Raw genomic sequence first — 18,285 nt, forward strand, 5'->3', positions numbered from 1 at the left:
GAGAACTAGACCAATAGCAAGCTGTGCGGACCCGTGCAACGACGTATTTTATGTGTAGGGCCTTAATTATGTCGTAAAAGACCATATTACTGTTTTTAGAAGGGTATGCACGTAGTTGACGGTGATATAAGGGTATGGCGCCAGGGAGAATGACTTTGGACGTTGTAGTCCCATGAGACAGAGAGAACTAGACCAATGGTACTATGCGCAAACTCGTGTAAATACGTGATTTACGTTTAAGGCCTTAGTTAGGCTGCAAAAGGCCATATTACGGCTTTTAGAAGGCCATGCACTTAGTGGACGATGATAAAAGGCCATGGCGCCAAGGAAAACGACTTTGGACGATGTAGTCCATTCAGACTGCAAGGACTAGAGCCATGGCAAGCTGCGCGGGCACATAGAACCACTTAATTCAAGTGTAGGGCCTTAATTATGTCGTAAAAGACCATTTTACTGCTTTTAGAAGGCTATGCACGTAGTTGACGGTGATATAAGGCCATGACGCCAAGGAAAACAACTTGGGACGTTGTAGTCCATTCAGACTGCAAGGACTAGAGCCATGGCAACCTGTGCGGACCCGTGCAACGACGTATTTTATGTGTAGGGCCTTAATTACGTCGTAAAAGACCATATTACTGCTTTTAGAAGGTTATGCACGTAGTTGACGGTGATAAAAGGCCATGGCGGCAAGGAAAACGAATTGGCACGTTGCGGTCCATTGAGAATGAAAGGACTAGACCAATGATACCATGCGCAAACTCGTGGAAATACGTGATTTTCGTGTAAGGCCTTTATTAGGCGGCAAAAAGCCATATTACGGCTTTTAGTAGGCTATGCACGTAGTTGACGGTGATATAAGGGCATGGCGCCAAGGCAAATGGCTTTGGACGATGTAGTCCTTTGAGACTGAGAGAACTAGACCAATAGCAAGCTGCGCAGACATGTGGAACCACGTAATTCAGGTGTAAAGCCTTAATTAGGGCGCAAAAACCATAATACGGCTTTTAGAAAGCTTTGCACGTAGGTGATGGTGATACAAGACCATGACGCAAAGGAAACCGACTTGGCACGTTGTAGTCCATTCAGACTGCAAGGACTAGAGCCATGGCAACCAGTGTGGACACGTAGAACCTCGTAATTTAAGTGTAAGGCCTTTATTAGGCCGCAAAAAGCAATATTACGACTTTTAGAAGGCTATGCACGTAGTTGACAGTGATATAAGGGTATGGCGCCAGGGAAAATGACTATGGATGTTGTACTCCTTTGAGACAGAGAGAACTAGAGCAATGGCACCATGCGCAGACTCGTGGAAATACGTGATTTTTGTGTAAGGCCTTAATTAGGCTGTAAAAGGCCATACTACGGCTTGTCGAAGGCTATGCACGTAGTTGATGGTGATACAAGGCCATGACGCCAAGGAAACCGACTTGGAACGTTGTAGTCCATTGAGACTGAAAGGTCTAAACCAATGATACCATAAGCAGTCTCGTGGAACTAAGTGATTTTCGTGTAAGGCCTTTATTAGGCGGCGAAAAGCCATATTACGGCTTTTAGTAGGCCATGCACTTAGTGGACGATGATAAAAGGCCATGGCGCCAAGGAAAACGACTTCGCATGATGCAGTCCATTGAGAATGAAAGGACTAGACCAATGGCAAGCTGCGCGAACACGTGGAACCACGTAATTAACGTGTAAGGCCTCAATTATCTCATAAAAGACCATATTACGGCTTTTAGGAGGCCATGCACGTAGTGGACGATGATAAAAGGCCATGGCGCCAAGGAAAACGACTTGGCACGTTGCAGTCCATTGAGACTGAATGGTCTAGACCAATGATACCATGAGCAGGCTCGTGGAACTAAGTGATTAACGTGTAAGGCCTTTATTAGGCGGCAAGAGGCCATAGTACGGCTTTTAGAAGGCTATGCTCGTGGTTGACGTTGATACAAGGCAATGGCGCCATGGAAAACGACTTGGCACGTTGCGGTCCATTGAGAATGAAAGGACTAGACCAATGATACCATGCGCAAGCTTTTGGAACCACGTAATTTACGTGTAAAGCCTTAATTAGGCCGTAAAAGGCCATAATACGGCTTTTAGAAAGCTTTGCACGTAGTTGATGGTGATACAAGGCCATGATGCCAAGGAAACCGACTTGGAACGTTGTAGTCCATTGAGACTGAAAGGTCTAAACCAATGATACCATGAGCAGTCTCGTGGAACTAAGTGATTAACGTGTAAGGCTTTTATTAGGCGGAAGAGGACATAGTACGGCTTTTAGAAGGCTATGCTCGTAGTTGACGTTGATATAAGGCAATGGCGCCATGGAAAACGACTTGGGACGTTGTAGATCATCATGACTGCAAGGACTAAGCCCATGGCAACCTGTGCCGCCCCGTGCAACGACGTATTTTATGTGTAGGGCCTTAATTATGTCGTAAAAGACCATATTACTGCTTTTAGAAGGCTATGCACGTAGTTGACGGTGATATAAGGGCATGGCGCCAAGAAAAACGACTTGGCACGATGCAGTCCATTGAGAATGAAGGGACTAGACCAATGATACCATGCGCAGGCTTGTGGAACCACGTAATATACGTGTAAGGCCTTTATAAGGCCGCAAAAGCCATATTACGGGTTTTAGAAGGCTATGCACGTAGTTGACGGTGATATAAGGGCATGGCGCCAAGGCAAATGACTTTGGATGTTGTAGTCCATTGAGACTGCAAAGACTAGACCAATGGCAAGCTGCGCGAACAGGTGGAACAACGTAATTCACGTGTAAAGCCTTTATTAGGCCGCAAAAGCCATATTACGGCTTTTAGAAAGCTATGCACGTAGTTGACGGTGATATAAGAGCATGGCGTCGAAGAAAACGACTTGGGACGTTGTAGTCCATTGAGACTGCAAGGACTAGACCAATGGCAAGCTGTGCGAACACGTGGAACCACGTAATTCACGTGTAAGGCCTTTTTTAGGCCGCAAAGCCATATTACGGCTTTTAGAAGGCTATGCACGTAGTTGACGGTGATATAAGGGCATGGCGCCAAGGAAAACGACTTGGCACGATGCAGTCCATTGAGAATGAAAGGACTAGACCAATGATACCTTGCCCACGCTTGTGGAACCACGTATTTTAAGTGTAGGGTCTTAATTATGTCGTAAAAGACCATATTACGGCTTTTAGAAGGCCATGCACGTAGTGGACGATGATAAAAGGCCATGGCGCCAAGGAAAACAACTTGGCACGTTGCAGTCCAGTGAGAATGAAAGGACTAGACCAATGATACCATGCGCAGGCTTGTGGAACCACGTAATTTACGTGTAAGGCCTTTATTAGGCCGCAAAGCCATATTACCCCTTTTAGAAGACTATGCACGTAGTTGACGGTGATAAAAGGGCATGGCGCCAAGGCAAATGACTTTGGACGATGTAGTCCTTTGAGACTGAGAGAACTAGACCAATAGGAAGCTGCGCGGACATGTGGAACCACGTAATTCACGTGTAAAGGCTTAATTAGGCTGCAAAAAGCCATAATACGCCTTTTAGAGAGCTTTGCACGTAGTTGATGGTGATACAAGGCCGTGACGCCAAGAAAACCGACTTGGAACGTTGTAGTCCGTTGAGACTGAAAGGTCTAGACCAATGATACCATGAGCAGTCTCGTGGAACTAAGTGATTAACGTGTAAGGCTTTTATTAGGCGGAAGAGGACATAGTACGGCTTTTAGAAGGCTATGCTCGTAGTTGACGTTGATATAAGGCAATGGCGCCATGGAAAACGACTTGGGACGTTGTAGATCATCATGACTGCAAGGACTAAGCCCATGGCAACCTGTGCGGCCCCGTGCAACGACGTATTTTATGTGTAGGGCCTTAATTATGTCGTAAAAGACCATATTACTGCTTTTAGAAGGCTATGCACGTAGTTGACGGTGATATAAGGGCATGGCGCCAAGAAAAACGACTTGGCACGATGCAGTCCATTGAGAATGAAGGGACTAGACCAATGATACCATGCGCAGGCTTGTGGAACCACGTAATATACGTGTAAGGCCTTTATTAGGCCGCAAAAGCCATATTACGGGTTTTAGAAGGCTATGCACGTAGTTGACGGTGATATAAGGGCATGGCGCCAAGGCAAATGACTTTGGATGTTGTAGTCCATTGAGACTGCAAAGACTAGACCAATGGCAAGCTGCGCGAACAGGTGGAACAACGTAATTCACGTGTAAAGCCTTTATTAGGCCGCAAAAGCCATATTACGGCTTTTAGAAAGCTATGCACGTAGTTGACGGTGATATAAGAGCATGGCGTCGAAGAAAACGACTTGGGACGTTGTAGTCCATTGAGACTGCAAGGACTAGACCAATGGCAAGCTGTGCGAACACCTGGAACCACGTAATTCACGTGTAAGGCCTTTATTAGGCCGCAAAGCCATATTACGGCTTTTAGAAGGCTATGCACGTAGTTGACGGTGATATAAGGGCATGGCGCCAAGGAAAACGACTTGGCACGATGCAGTCCATTGAGAATGAAAGGACTAGACCAATGATACCTTGCCCACGCTTGTGGAACCACGTATTTTAAGTGTAGGGTCTTAATTATGTCGTAAAAGACCATATTACGGCTTTTAGAAGGCCATGCACGTAGTGGACGATGATAAAAGGCCATGGCGCCAAGGAAAACAACTTGGCACGTTGCAGTCCAGTGAGAATGAAAGGACTAGACCAATGATACCATGCGCAGGCTTGTGGAACCACGTAATTTACGTGTAAGGCCTTTATTAGGCCGCAAAGCCATATTACCCCTTTTAGAAGACTATGCACGTAGTTGACGGTGATATAAGGGCATGGCGCCAAGGCAAATGACTTTGGACGATGTAGTCCTTTGAGACTGAAAGAACTAGACCAATAGCAAGCTGCGCAGACATGTGGAACCACGTAATTCCCGTGTAAAGCCTTAATTAGGCCGCAAAAAGCCATAATAAGGCTTCTAGAAAGCTTTGCGCGTAGTTTATGGTGATATTAAGCCAGGACGCCAAGGAAACCGACTTGGAACGTTGTAGTCCATTGAGACTGAATGGTCTAGACCAATGATACCATGAGCAGGCTCGTGGAACTAAGTGATTAACGTGTAAGGCCTTTATTAGGCGGCAAAAAGCCATATTACGGCTTTTAGAAGGCTATGTTCGTAGTTGACGTTGATATAAGGCAATGGCGCCATGGAAAACGACTTGGGACGTTGTAGATCATTAAGACTGCAAGGACTAAACCCATGGCAACCTGTGCGGACCCGTGGAACCACGTATTTTAAGTGTAGGGCGTTAATTATGTCGTAAAAGACCATATTACTGCTTTTAGAAGGCTATGCACGTAGTTGACGGTGAGAAAAGGCCATGGCGGCCAGGAAAACGACTTGGCACGTTGCGGTCCATTGAGAATGAAGGGACTAGACCAATGATACCATGCGCAGGCTTGTGAAACCACGTAATTTACGTGTAAGGCCTTTATTAGGCCGCAAAAGCCATATTGCGGCTTTTAGAAGGCTATGCACGTAGTTGACGGTGATATAAGGGCATGGCGCCAAGGCAAATGACTTTGGACGATGTAGTCCTTTGAGACTGAGAGAACTAGACCAATAGGAAGCTGCGCGGACATGTGGAACCACGTAATTCACGTGTAAAGGCTTAATTAGGCTGCAAAAAGCCATAATACGCCTTTTAGAGAGCTTTGCACGTAGTTGATGGTGATTCAAGGCCGTGACGCCAAGAAAACCGACTTGGAACGTTGTAGTCCGTTGAGACTGAAAGGTCTAGACCAATGATACCATGAGCAGTCTCGTGGAACTAAGTGATTAACGTGTAAGGCTTTTATTAGGCGGAAGAGGACATAGTACGGCTTTTAGAAGGCTATGCTCGTAGTTGACGTTGATATAAGGCATTGGCGCCATGGAAAACGACTTGGGACGTTGTAGATCATCATGACTGCAAGGACTAAGCCCATGGCAACCTGTGCGGCCCCGTGCAACGACGTATTTTATGTGTAGGGCCTTAATTATGTCGTAAAAGACCATATTACTGCTTTTAGAAGGCTATGCACGTAGTTGACGGTGATATAAGGGCATGGCGCCAAGAAAAACGACTTGGCACGATGCAGTCCATTGAGAATGAAGGGACTAGACCAATGATACCATGCGCAGGCTTGTGGAACCACGTAATATACGTGTAAGGCCTTTATAAGGCCGCAAAAGCCATATTACGGCTTTTAGAAAGCTATGCACGTAGTTGACGGTGATATAAGAGCATGGCGTCGAAGAAAACGACTTGGGACGTTGTAGTCCATTGAGACTGCAAGGACTAGACCAATGGCAAGCTGTGCGAACACGTGGAACCACGTAATTCACGTGTAAGGCTTTATTAGGCCGCAAAGCCATATTACGGCTTTTAGAAGGCTATGCACGTAGTTGACGGTGATATAAGGGCATGGCGCCAAGGAAAACGACTTGGCACGATGCAGTCCATTGAGAATGAAAGGACTAGACCAATGATACCTTGCCCACGCTTGTGGAACCACGTATTTTAAGTGTAGGGTCTTAATTATGTCGTAAAAGACCATATTACGGCTTTTAGAAGGCCATGCACGTAGTGGACGATGATAAAAGGCCATGGCGCCAAGGAAAACAACTTGGCACGTTGCAGTCCAGTGAGAATGAAAGGACTAGACCAATGATACCATGCGCGGACATGTGGAACCACGTAATTCCCGTGTAAAGCCTTAATTAGGCCGCAAAAAGCCATAATAAGGCTTCTAGAAAGCTTTGCACGTAGTTTATGGTGATATTAAGCCAGGACGCCAAGGAAACCGACTTGGAACGTTGTAGTCCATTGAGACTGAATGGTCTAGACCAATGATACCATGAGCAGGCTCGTGGAACTAAGTGATTAACGTGTAAGGCCTTTATTAGGCAACAAGAGGCCATAGCACGGCTTTTATAAGGCTATGGTCGTAGTTGACGTTGATATAAGGCAATGGCGCCATGGAAAACGACTTGGGACGTTGTAGATCATTAAGACTGCAAGGACTAAACCCATGGCAACCTGTGCGGACCCGTGGAACCTCGTATTTTAAGTGTAGGGCCTTAATTATGTCGTAAAGGACCATATTACTGCTTTTAGAAGGCTATGCACGTAGTTGACGGTGATAAAAGGGTATGGCGCAAGGGAGAATGACTTTTGACGTTGTAGTCCTTTGAGACAGAGAGAACTAGACCAATGGTACCATGCGCAAACTCGTGGAAATACGTGATTTACGTGTAAGGCCTTAGTTAGGCTGCAAAAGGCCATACTACGGCTTGTCGAAGGCTATGCACGCAATTGGCGGTGATAAAAGAGCATGGCGTCAAGGAAAACGACTTGGGACGTTGTAGTCCATTCAGACTGCAAGGGCTAGAGCCATGGCAACCTGTGCGGACACGTGGAACCACGTAATTTAAGTGTAGGGTCTTTATTAGGACGCAAAAAGCCATATTATGCCTTTTAGAAGGCTATGCACGTAGTTGACGGTGATATAAGGGCATGGCGCAAAGGAAAATGACTTAGCACGTTGTAGTCCTTTGAGACTGAGAAACTAGCCCAATGGCACCATGCGCAGACTCGTGGAAATACGTGATTTTCGTGTAACGCCTTTATTATGCGGTAAAAAACCATATTACTACTTTTAGAAGGTTATGAACGTAGTTGACGGTGATATAAGGCCATGACGCCAAGGAAAACGACTTGGCACGTTGTAGTCCATTCAGAATGAAAGGACTAGACCAATGATACCATGCACAGGCTTGTGGAACCACGTAATTTACGTGTAAGGCCTTTGTTAGGCCGCAAAGCCATATTACCCCTTTTAGAAGGCTATGCACGTAGTTGACGGTAATATAAGGCCATGACGCCAAGGAAACCGACTTGGAAAGTTGTAGTCCATTGAGACAGAGAGAACTAGACCAATGGTACCATGCGCAAACTCGTGAAAATACGTGATTTACGTGTAAGGCCTTAGTTAGGCTGCAAAAGGCCATATTACGGCTTTTAGAAGGCCATGCACTTAGTGGACGATGATAAAAGGCCATGGCGCCAACGAAAACGACTTGGCACGTTGCAGTCCATTGAGAATGAAAGGACCAGACCAATGATACAATGCGCAGGCCTCTGGAAATACTTAATTTCGTGTAAGGCCTTTATTAGGCGGCAAGAGGCCATATTACGTCTTTTAGAAGGCTATGCACGTAGTTGACGGTGATAAAAGGCCATGGCGGCAAGGAAAACGAATTGGCACGTTGCAGTCCATTGAGAATGAAAGGACTAGACCAATGATACCATGCACAGGCTTGTGGAACCACGTAATTTACGTGTAAGGCCTTTATTAGGCTGCAAAAGTTAAGTTACGGCTTTTAGAAGGGTATCCACGTAGTTAAGGGTGATATAAAGGCATGGCGCCATGGAAAACGACTTGGGACGTTGTAGATCATTATGACTGCAAGGAGTAAGCCCATGGCAACCTGTGCGGATCCGTGCAACGACGTATTTTATGTGTAGGGCCTTAATTATGTCGTAAAAGACCATATTACTGCTTTTAGAAGGTTATGCACGTAGTTGACGGTGATATAAGGGTATGGCGCCAGGAAAAATGATTTTGGACGTTGTAGTCCTTTGAGACAGAGAGAACTAGACCAATGGTACCATGCGCAAACTCGTGGAAATACGTGATTTACGTGTAAGGCCTTAGTTAGGCTGCAAAAGGCCATATTACGGCTTTTAGAAGGCCATGCACTTAGTGGACGATGATAAAAGGCCATGGCGCCAAGGAAAACGACTTGGCATGATGCAGTCCATTGAGAATGAAAGGACTAGACCAATGTCAAGCTGCCCGAACACGTGGAACCACGTAATTCCCGTGTAAGGCCTTAATTATGTGGTAAAAGACCATATTACGGCTTTTAGAAGGCCATGCACGTAGTGGACGATGATAAAAGGCCATGGCGCCAACGAAAACGACTTGGCACGTTGCAGTCCATTGAGAATGAAAGGACCAGACCAATGATACAATGCGCAGGCCTCTGGAAATACTTAATTTCGTGTAAGGCCTTTATTAGGCGGCAAGAGGCCATAGTACGGCTTTTAGAAGGCTATGCTCGTAGTTGACGTTGATATAAGGCAATGGCGCCATGGAAAACGACTTGGGACGTTGTAGATCATTAAGACTGCAAGTACTAAACCCATGGCAACCTGTGCGGACCCGTGGAACAACGTATTTAAGTGTAGGGCCTTAATTATGTCGTAAGAGACCATATTACTGCTTTTAGAAGGCTATGCACGTAGTTGACGGTGATAAAAGGCCATGGCGGCAAGGAAAACGAATTGGCACGTTGCGGTCCATTGAGAATGAAAGGACTAGACCAATGATACCATGCGCAAGCTTGTGGAACCTCGTAATTTACGTGTAAGGCCTTTATTAGGCCGCAAAAGCCATATTACGTCTTTTAGAAGGCTATGCACGTAGTTGACGGTAATATAAGGGCATGGCGCCAAGGCAAATGACTTTGGACGATGTAGTCCTTTGAGACTGAGAGAACTAGACCAATAGCAAGCTGCGCGGACATGTGGAAGCACGTAATTCAGGTGTAAGGCCTTTATTAGGCCGCAAAGCCATATTACGGCTTTTAGAAAGCTATGCACGTAGTTGACGGTGATATAAGAGCATGGCGTCGAAGAAAACGACTTGGGACGTTGTAGTCCATTGAGACTGCAAGGACTAGACCAATGGCAAGCTGTGCGAACACGTGGAACCACGTAATTCACGTGTAAGGCCTTTATTAGGCCGCAAAGCCTAATTACGGCTTTTAGAAGGCTATGCACGTAGTTGACGGTGATATAAGGGCATGGCGCCAAGGAAAACGACTTGGCACGATGCAGTCCATTGAGAATGAAAGGACTAGACCAATGATACCTTGCCCACGCTTGTGGAACCACGTATTTTAAGTGTAGGGTCTTAATTATGTCGTAAAAGACCATATTACGGCTTTTAGAAGGCCATGCACGTAGTGGACGATGATAAAAGGCCATGGCGCCAAGGAAAACAACTTGGCACGTTGCAGTCCAGTGAGAATGAAAGGACTAGACCAATGATACCATGCGCGGACATGTGGAACCACGTAATTCCCGTGTAAAGCCTTAATTAGGCCGCAAAAAGCCATAATACGGCTTCTAGAAAGCTTTGCACGTAGTTTATAGTGATATTAAGCCAGGACGCCAAGGAAACCGACTTGGAACGTTGTAGTCCATTGAGACTGAATGGTCTAGACCAATGATACCATGAGCAGGCTCGTGGAACTAAGTGATTAACGTGTAAGGCCTTTATTAGGCAACAAGAGGCCATAGTACGGCTTTTAGAAGGCTATGGTCGTAGTTGACGTTGATATAAGGCAATGGCGCCATGGAAAACGACTTGGGACGTTGAAGATCATTAAGACTGCAAGGACTAAACCCATGGCAACCTGTGCGGACCCGTGGAACCTCGTATTTTAAGTGTAGGGCCTTAATTATGTCGTAAAGGACCATATTACTGCTTTTAGAAGGCTATGCACGTAGTTGACGGTGATAAAAGGGTATGGCGCAAGGGAGAATGACTTTGGACGTTGTAGTCCTTTGAGACAGAGAGAACTAGACCAATGGTACCATGCGCAAACTCGTGGAAATACGTGATTTACGTGTAAGGCCTTAGTTAGGCTGCAAAAGGCCATACTACGGCTTGTCGAAGGCTATGCACGCAATTGGCGGTGATAAAAGAGCATGGCGTCAAGGAAAACGACTTGGGACGTTGTAGTCCATTCAGACTGCAAGGGCTAGAGCCATGGCAACCTGTGCGGACACGTGGAACCACGTAATTTAAGTGTAGGGTCTTTATTAGGACGCAAAAAGCCATATTACGCCTTTTAGAAGGCTATGCACGTAGTTGACGGTGATATAAGGGCATGGCGCAAAGGAAAATGACTTAGCACGTTGTAGTCCTTTGAGACTGAGAAACTAGCCCAATGGCACCATGCGCAGACTCGTGGAAATACGTGATTTTCGTGTAACGCCTTTATTATGCGGTAAAAAACCATATTACTGCTTTTAGAAGGCTATGAACGTAGTTGACGGTGATATAAGGCCATGACGCCAAGGAAAACGACTTGGCACGTTGTAGTCCATTCAGAATGAAAGGACTAGACCAATGATACCATGCACAGGCTTGTGGAACCACGTAATTTACGTGTAAGGCCTTTATTAGGCCGCAAAGCCATATTACCCCTTTTAGATGGCTATGCACGTAGTTGACGGTAATATAAGGCCATGACGCCAAGGAAACCTACTTGGAAAGTTGTAGTCCATTGAGACAGAGAGAACTAGACCAATGGTACCATGCGCAAACTCGTGGAAACACGTGATTTACGTGTAAGGCCTTAGTTAGGCTGCAAAAGGCCATATTACGGCTTTTAGAAGGCCATGCACTTAGTGGACGATGATAAAAGGCCATGGCGCCAAGGAAAACGACTTGGCATGATGCAGTCCATTGAGAATGAAAGGACTAGACCAATGTCAAGCTGCGCGAACACGTGGAACCACGTAATTCCCGTGTAAGGCCTTAATTATGTGGTAAAAGACCATATTACGGCTTTTAGAAGGCCATGCACGTAGTGGACGATGATAAAAGGCCATGGCGGGAAGGAAAACGAATTGGCACATTGCAGTCCATTGAGAATGAAAGGACTAGACCAATGATACCATGCACAGGCTTGTGGAACCACGTAATTTACGTGTAAGGCCTTTATTAGGCCGCAAAGCCATATTACCCCTTTTAGAAGGCTATGCACGTAGTTGACGGTAATATAAGGCCATGACGCCAAGGAAACCGACTTGGAAAGTTGTAGTCCATTGAGAGTGAATGGTCTAGACCAATGATACCATGAGCAGGCTTGTGAAACTAAGTGATTAACGTGTAAGGCCTTTATTTGGCGGCAAGAGACCATAGTACGGCTTTTAGAAGGCTATGCACGTAGTTGACGGTGAAATAAGGGCATGGTGACAAGGCAAATGACTTTGGACGATTTAGTCCTTTGAGACTGAGAGAACTAGACCAATAGCAAGCTGCGCCGACATGTGGAACCACGTAATTCCCGTGTAAAGCCTTAATTAGGCCGCAAAAAGCCATAATACGGCTTTTAGAAAGCTTTGCACGTAGTTGATGGTGATACAAGGCCGTGACGCCAAGGAAACCGACTTGGAACGTTGTAGTCCATTGAGACTGAATGGTCTAGACCAATGATACCATGATCAGGCTCGTGGAACTAAGTGATTAACGTGTAAGGCTTTTATTAGGCGGCAAGAGGCCATAGTACGGCTTTTAGAAGGCTATGCTCGTAGTTGACGTTGATATAAGGCAATGGCGCCATGGAAAACGACTTGGGACGTTGTAGATCATTATGACTGCAAGGAGTAAGCCCATGGCAACCTGTGCGGATCCGTGCAACGACGTATTTTATGTGTAGGGCCTTAATTATGTCGTAAAAGACCATATTACTGCTTTTAGAAGGTTATGCACGTAGTTGACGGTGATATAAGGGTATGGCGCCAGGGAAAATGATTTTGGACGTTGTAGTCCTTTGAGACAGAGAGAACTAGACCAATGGTACTATGCGCAAACTCGTGGAAATACGTGATTTACGTGTAAGGCCTTAGTTAGGCTGCAAAATGCCATACTACGGCTTGTCGAAGGCTATGCACGCAATTGCCGGTGATATAAGAGCATGGCGTTAAGGAAAACGACTTGGGACGTTGTAGTCCATTCAGACTGCAAGGACTAGACCAATGGCAAGTTGCGCGAACACGTGGAACAACGTAATTCACGTGTAAGGCCTTAATTATGTCGTAAAAGACCATATTACGGCCTTTAGAAGGCCATGCACGTAGTGGACGATGATAAAAGGCCATGGCGCCAAGGAAAACAACTTCAGTCCATTGAGAATGAAAGGACCAGACCAATGATACAATGCGCAGGCCTCTGGAAGTACTTGATTTCGTGTAAGGCTTTTATTAGGCGGCAAGAGGCCATAGTACGGCTTTTAGAAGGCTATGCACGTAGTTGACGGTGATATAAGGGCATGGCGTCAAGAAAAACGACTTGGAACGTTGTAGTCCTTTGAGACTGAGAGAACTAGACCAATGGTACCATGCGTAAACTCGTGGAAATACGTGATTTTCGTGTAAGGCCTTAGTTAGGCCGCAAAAAGCCATAATACGGCTTTTAGAAAGCTTTGCACGTAGTTGCCGGTGATATAAGGGCATGGCGTCAAGAAAAACGACTTGGCACGTTTTTAGTCCATTGGGACTACAAGGACTAGAGCCATGGCAACCTGTGCGGACACGTGGAACCACGTAATTTAAGTGTAGGGCCTTTATTAGGCCGCAAAAAGTCATAATATGGCTTTTAGAAAGCTTTGCACGTAGTTGATGGTGATACAAGGCCATGACGCCAAGGAAACCGACTTGGAACGTTGTAGTCCATTGAGACTGAAAGGTCTAGACCAGTGATACCATGAGCAGTCTCGTGGAACTAAGTGATTAACGTGTAAGGCCTTTATTAGGCGGCAAGAGGCCATAGTACGGCTTTTAGAAGGCTATGCACGCAATTGCCGGTGATATAAGAGCATGGCGTCAAGGAAAACGTCTTGGGACGTTGTAGTCCGTTCAGACTGCAAGGACTAGAGCCATGGCAACCTGTGTGGACACGTGGAACCTCGTAATTTAAGTGTAGGGCCTTTATTAGGCCGCAAAAAGCCATATTACGGCTTGTCGAGGGCTATACCAGCAGTTGCCGGTGATATAAGGGCATGGCGTCAAGAAAAACGACTTGGCACGTTTTTAGTCCATTGAGTCTGGAAGGACTAGACCAATGCCAAGCTGCGCGAACACATGGAACCACTTAATTCAAGTGTAAGGCCTTTATTAGGCTGCAAAAGTCATGTTACGGCTTTTAGAAGGCTATCCACGTAGTTGACGGTGATATAAGGCCATGACGCCAAGGAAAACGACTTGGCACGTTGTAGTCCATTCAGACTGCAAGGACTAGACCAATGGCAAGCTGCGCGAACACATGGAACCACGTAATTTACGTGTAAGGACTTTATTGAGCCGCAAAAGCCATATTACGGCTTTTAGAAGGCTTTGCACGTAGTTGAGGGTGATATAAGGGCATGCTGCCAATGAAAATGACTTTGGACGATGTAGTCCTCTGAGACAGAGAGAACTAGACCAATGGTACCATGCGCAGACTCGTGGAAGTACATGATTTCGTGTAAGGCCTTTATTAGGCGGCAAGAGGCCATATTACGGCTTTTAGAAGGCTTTGCACGTAGTTGACGGTGATATAAGGGTATGGCGCCAGGGAAAATGACTTTGGACGTTGTAGTCCTTTGAGACAGAGAGAACTAGACCAATGGTACCATGCGCAAACTCGTGGAAATACGTGATTTTCGTGTAAGGCCTTAGTTAGGCTGCAAAATGCCATACTACGGCTTGTCGAAGGCTATGCACGCAATTGCCGGTGATATAAGAGCATGGCGTTATGGAAAACGACTTGGGACGTTGTAGTCCATTAAGACTGCAAGGACTAGACCAATGGCAAGTTGCGCGAACACGTGGAACAACGTAATTCACGTGTAAGGCCTTAATTATGTCGTAAAAGACCATATTACGGCCTTTAGAAGGCCATGCACGTAGTGGACGATGATAAAAGGCCATGGCGCCAAGGAAAACAACTTGGCACGTTGCAGTCCATTGAGAATGAAAGGACCAGACCAATGATACAATGCGCAGGCCTCTGGAAGTACTTGATTTCGTGTAAGGCTTTTATTAGGCGGCAAGAGGCCATAGTACGGCTTTTAGAAGGCTATGCACATATTTGACGGTGATAAAAGGCCATGCCGTGAAGGAAAACGAATTGGCACGTTGCAGTCCATTGAGAATGAAAGGACTAGACCAATGATACCATGCGCAGGCTTGTGGAACCACGTAATTTACGTGTAAGGCCTTTATTAGGCCGCAAAGCCATATTACCGCTTTTAGAGGGCCATGCACGTAGTTGACGGTGATATAAGGCCATGACGCCAAGGAAACCGACTTGGAACGTTGTAGTCCATTGAGACTGAAAGGTCTAGACCAATGATACCATGAGCAGGCTCGTGGAACTAAGTGATTAACGTGTAAGGCCTTTATTAGGCGGCAAGAGGCCATAGTACGGCTTTTAGAAGGCTATGTACGTAGTTGACGGTGATATAAGGGTATGGCGCCTGGGAAAATGACTTTGGACGTTGTAGTTCTTTGAGACAGAGAGAACTAGACCAATGGTACCATGCGCAAACTCGTGGAAATACGTGATTTTCGCGTAAGGCCTTTATTAGGCGGCAAAAAGCCATATTACTGCTTTTAGAAGGTTATGCACGTAGTTGACGGTGATATAAGGCCATGACGCAAAGGAAAACGACTTGGCACGTTGCAGTCCATTCAGACTGCAAAGACTAGAGCCATGGCAACCTGTGTGGACACGTCGAACCTCGTAATTTAAGTGTAGGGCCTTTATTAGGCCGCAAAAACACATATTACGACTTTTAGAAGGCTATGCACGTAGTTGATGGTGATACAAGGCCATGACGCCAAGGAAACCGACTTGGAACGTTGTAGTCCATTGAGACTGAAAGGTCTAGACCAGTGATACCATGAGCAGTCTCGTGGAACTAAGTGATTAACGTGTAAGGCCTTTATTAGGCGGCAAGAGGCCATAGTACGGCTTTTAGAAGGCTATGCACGCAATTGCCGGTGATATAAGAGCATGGCGTCAAGGAAAACGAATTGGCACGTTGCAGTCCATTGAGAATGAAAGGACTAGACCAATGATACCATGCGCAGGCTTTTGGAACCACGTAATTCACGTGTAAGGCCTTTATTAGGCCGCAAAAGCCAAATTACGGCTTTTAGAAGGGTATCCACATAGTTAAGGGTGATATAAAGGCATGGCGCCATGGAAAACGACTTGGGACGTTGTAGATCATTATGACTGCAAGGACTAAACCCATGGCAACCTGTGCAGACCCGTGCAACGACGTATGTTATGTGTAGGGCCTTAATTATTTCGTAAAAGACCATGTTACTGCTTTTAGAAGGTTATGCACGTAGTTGACGGTGATATAAGGGTATGGCGCCAGGGAAAATGACTTTGGACGTTGTAGTCCTTTGAGACAGAGAGAACTAGACCAATGGTACCATGCGCAAACTCGTGGAAATACGTGATTTTCGCGTAAGGCCTTTATTAGGCGGCAAAAAGCCATATTACTGCTTTTAGAAGGCTATGCACGTAGTTGACGGTGATATAAGGCCATGACGCCAAGGAAAACGACTTGGCACGTTGCAGTCCATTCAGACTGCAAAGACTAGAGCCATGGCAACCTGTGTGGACACGTGGAACCTTGTAATTTAAGTGTAGGGCCTTTATTAGGCCGCAAAAACACATATTACGACTTTTAGAAGGCTATGCACGTAGTTGATGGTGATACAAGGCCATGACGCTAAGGAAACCGACTTGGAACGTTGTAGTCCATTGAGACTGAAAGGTCTAGACCAGTGATACCATGAGCAGTCTCGTGGAACTAAGTGATTAACGTGTAAGGCCTTTATTAGGCGGCAAGAGGCCATAGTACGGCTTTTAGAAGGCTATGCACGCAATTGCCGGTGATATAAGAGCATGGCGTCAAGGAAAACGACTTGGGACGTTGTAGTCCATTCAGACTGCAAGGACTAGAGCCATGGCAACCTGTGCGGACACGTGGAACCTCGTAATTTAAGTGTAGGGCCTTTATTAGGCCGCAAAAAGCCATATTACGGCTTGTCGAAGGCTATGCAAGCAGTTGCCGGTGATATAAGGGCATGGCGTCAAGAAAAACGACTTGGCACGTTTTTAGTCCATTGAGTCTGCAAGGACTAGACCAATGCCAAGCTGCGCGAACACATGGAACCACTTAATTCAAGTGTAAGGCCTTTATTAGGCGGCAAAAGTCATGTTACGGCTTTTAGAAGGCTATCCACGTAGTTAACGGTGATATAAAGGCGTGGCGCCAAGGAAAACGACTTGGAACGTTGTAGTCCATTGAGACTGCAAGGACTAGAACAATGGCAAGCTGCGCGAACACATGGAACCACGTAATTCAAATGTAAGGACTTTATTGAGCCGCAAAAGCCATATTACGGCTTTTAGAAGGCTTTGCACGTAGTTGAGGGTGATATAAGGCATGCCGCCAAGGAAAATGACTTTGGACGATGTAGTCCTCTGAGACTGAGATAACTAGACCAATGGCACCATGCGCAGACTCGCGGAAATACATGATTTCGTGTAAAGCCCTTATTAGGCGGCAAGAGGCCATATTACGGCTTTTAGAAGGCTATGCACGTAGTTGACGGTGATATAAGGGTATAGCGCCAGGGAAAATGACTTTGGACGTTGTAGTCCTTTGAGACAGAGAGAACTAGACCAATGGTACCATGCGCAAACTCGTGGAAATACGTGATTTTCGTGTAAGGCCTTAGTTAGGCTGCAAAATGCCATACTGCGGCTTGTCGAAGGCTATGCACGCAATTGCCGGTGATATAAGGACATGGCGCCAAGGAAAACAACTTGGCACTTTGCAGTCCATTGAGAATGAAAGGACCAGACCAATGATACAATGCGCAGGCCTCTGGAAGTACTTGATTGCGTATAAGGCCTTTATTAGGCGGCAAGAGGCCATAGTACGGCTTTTAGAAGGCTATGCACATATTTGACGGTGATAAAAGGCCATGCCGTGAAGGAAAACTAATTGGCACGTTGCAGTCCATTGAGAATGAAAGGACTAGACCAATGATCCCATGCGCAGGCTTGTGGAACCACGTAATTTCCGTGTAAGGCCTTTATTAGGCCGCAAAGCCATATTACCCCTTTTAGAGGGCTATGCACGTAGTTGACGGTGATATAAGGCCATGACGCCAAGGAAACTGACTTGGAACGTTGTAGTCCATTGAGACTGAAAGGTCTAGACCAATGATACCATGAGCAGGCTCGTGGAACTAAGTGATTAACGTGTAAGGCCTTTATTAGGCGGCAAGAGGCCATAGTACGGCTTTTAGAAGGCTATGCACGTAGTTGACGGTGATATAAGGACATGGCGCCAA

The sequence above is a fragment of the Hydractinia symbiolongicarpus genome, chromosome 3 (assembly GCF_029227915.1).
Source record: "Hydractinia symbiolongicarpus strain clone_291-10 chromosome 3, HSymV2.1, whole genome shotgun sequence".
NCBI classification, from domain to species: domain Eukaryota; kingdom Metazoa; phylum Cnidaria; class Hydrozoa; order Anthoathecata; family Hydractiniidae; genus Hydractinia; species Hydractinia symbiolongicarpus.